This window comes from Elephantulus edwardii, unplaced genomic scaffold (assembly GCF_000299155.1).
Source record: "Elephantulus edwardii isolate Elephantulus edwardi_28Jun2011 unplaced genomic scaffold, EleEdw1.0 scaffold00032, whole genome shotgun sequence".
Taxonomy (NCBI): Eukaryota; Metazoa; Chordata; class Mammalia; order Macroscelidea; family Macroscelididae; genus Elephantulus; species Elephantulus edwardii.
Window position 1 is genome coordinate 7,451,945 of NW_006399782.1, and position 3,266 is coordinate 7,455,210.

The following is a 3,266-nucleotide window of genomic DNA, read 5'->3' on the forward strand; positions in this document are numbered from 1 at the left end:
TTAAGATAGCTATGAGATCTCTCTCCCTCTCTTGTAAATTGCACAGAAGGGGATGGCCCACCTTTCAACTGCAGAGCCACTGGCAGTGGATTTAAACCCCCCAGAGAGGCTTGGCCTGAGGGTTAGCATTGCAACTCCATACAGGTGAGGCCAGCAGAACTCCTTCCACCTGTCAGCTAAGGTGGAGCTGCAGAAGCTGGACGAATAGATCCTTGACTTGGGGCAAGGGGATTTGATTTAGCAGAACAAATTAAAAATAAAAATTATTTAGATACGTATGCAAACCAATACACAATTTTAAAAAGACAACTACGGGGGAAAGATACCGAGATAAGTTCCCTCTCTTTCAAACTCACACACACACACACACGCACAGATTGTTATGGATTGAATTATGTCTTCCCCGTAACATGTATTGTATGTAAATCCTAGCCCATATACCTTCAGTAATAATCCATTGGAAATATGCTGTATTTCTTATGTTAATGAGGTACCATGAATGTTGAGTGTAAAGATGTATCTATTTTGAGATATATAGGAGATTAAATGCAAGCTAGCAATCAGAGACAGAAGAATAGAAATGCCAAGCTGTACAAGATTGCCGAGGAATTCAGAAGATAAAACTTTCCCCTGGTACCTTTGGACTTCTAGCCTCCTAAAATTCTAAGCAAATAAATTTGTCAAAAACATCTATGTGTAGTATTTCTGTTGTAGCATCACTAAATCTTCATACACTACAGAACACAGGTAGTCCTGAGTGGGTGATACATGATCATGGATTTAGACTTTTTATCTTGCTGCTCCACCAGCCTTTGTGGGCTGAGGGTCCAGCCATCAGGGACCAGGAAGGGGTGAGGAAGCATTCATCTCCTAATACACGTTACATCACTTATATTATTAGCCAACACTAGTGGCATGGCCACCTGACTGTATGCTGCTGTTGGGTGCCTTCAAGTCACAACCGACCCATAACTGACACTCCAGTGGGTTTTCAGAAGCAGTAAATCACACAGGAGGAGACTGCCTATCCTTCTCCTGCAGAGCAGCTGGAGGATTAGAACTGCGTGCTTTCTGGATTGAAGCACAGTTTCTTGCCACTTAGGTCAGCAAAGTTCCCCTAACAATATGGTGGCTAAAAATAGGGCTTTTAGGGTGACAACAAAAGAATGGGACTAATAAATAGCTAAAGAAGAAGAGGAGGATGGTATTTGGAAAGCAGTTAGCAAGTATCTGCCATAGCTAAAGATAGAAATGCAGAAGTCACTGCAGTAGGGTGGAAAGTAATTTTATGGAGAAAACATCACTCCAATCAAAAAGCACAGTGATTACTCAGGAAGAATGTGTAGAGGAAGGAGGTGAGCAGCCTGGGGCAGCAGAGAAAGAGAAGCTGATAAATGGCATTCAGAAGGAGAAGCAGGAAGGGGAATCAGGAGCTTTCGCAGGAGGTACTTCAAGTGCTATAGAGAGAATGTTGAGTGAAGAATGAAATCGCTATGGTGGACATCAGTGACCTCGGCAATGACCAGTTCATGGGACTGAGGAGCAGGTGCCGGAGTGTGGAAAGCTGCAGGATGAAGGGATGAAGAGGTAGAAACCAGGAGTCAAGGACAGGGAGGTCGAGGCTGGAACAAGAAGAGGTCCACGGTCAAAGGAAAGATGTTTTAAAGCACGTGAACCAAACATATTTATATGCAAAGGGAAGGAAAGTTGAAAACAGAGCAGAGAATGTAAATAACTCAAGAAGACGGGGGCTGGGAGTGAAACTAGAGGTGACTGGATTTGACCCGGAGAGCAATTATGGCCAACATCAGCGGTGCACTCTCACCACGTTGGCCTTAAGCTGCTACTTCCAGAACAGGAGCTTCCTAGCATCTGGAAAAATGCTGAGCTCAGGCCATGACAAGGCAGGAAGGACAGATACAAAGCTCAAAAGAAGTTCTGAGCAGATTTCCACTGATCTTTCGACAGGAGAATGACAATGACAGAGACAACTTTCTGAAAACTTGAAGATATTAATTCTTTGGGCTTATGTCAGGAGGGGACAGTCCTTGGAAAAAGACATCATGCTGGGAAAGGTGGAGGGTCAGACAGAGAGGAAGATGGACTGACACAGTGACAGCAGCAATGCCCTTGAGCTTGTCAGAGATCTGAGGATGGTGCAGGATATGGGACTGTTCAGATCTGCTGTTCATAGGGCCACTTGGAGTCTTAGCTGACTCACTGTCACATAACAACAACAAAACAGCTTCCCACCGAAAGAGCACAAGAAAGTTGATGGGGCTGGCCCATGCTGGCCACATGAGCTGTACTTGAAGGCCCACCCTCACTTACCACAGGCATCAGGAAAGATAGAAGAGCTGGAACTACCTGCAGCGGTGGAAGGAGGGGAGGGGCATGACAGACCCAAGGACGCCATCCCTGCCTCCACCCAGAGAACTTTAGTGTATGAAGAGCATCCCTAGACCCTTCTCACCAGGGGCATCCTGACGGGGCTGTGGTACTCTAGAACAAAAAACTTCCTGTCCAGCCTGGCCACTTGGCTGGTCACTGATGACTTTGGCAGGCACAAGGGACCGGCCATTCCTTAAGGTTGACAGTAGATGAAACACGATCTAATTACTATAGTATGCTTTCTCATGCTTCTAAATTTTTTTTTTAAAGGAAGAAGTCTCTTGGTGGTCTCCCCCCTCTCCATCTTGGGAAGAAAAATATGCCACTTGCTGTCCTCCTGTCTGTCTTCCCTTCCCACCCGCAGGGTCACTGCCTCACAGGTAGACACAGAGCAAAGCCAAGTGAGGACACTGGGAGAGCTAGTCTCCCAGGTCTCTTCCTCCTCTGGCATTCTGTGATGCTAAATATTTGTGTAATGCTGTATCCACTCTCCAAGTGCCAGACCACACGGACAGTACAAGAGTGAACACAACCTAATTAAGACTTTCAAAATATCAGAGCCACAGACACAGAGACAAACAAGGGGGAAGCACTGTGCTGGGGGTGGGGGTGTGACTGGCAAGAATCACCTTCAAACCTGAGCCATAAACTGTCCTTGAGATTTCCTCCTCAGGCACCAAATCAGCTGCAGCCTGCATGATGGCAAGGCCGGGAAGCCCTCTCTGCCAGGGCCCTGTCCAGGGGTCAAGTGAGAGAAGTGTTAGTCCACAATATAAGCAGAGGGTCCAGAAAACAGGGGGAAGGGAGAAAACACTATAAGGGAAGGGGAAGGAAAAGAAGGGGGAAGGGGGAGGGGGGGGCAAGATGGAGGAGAA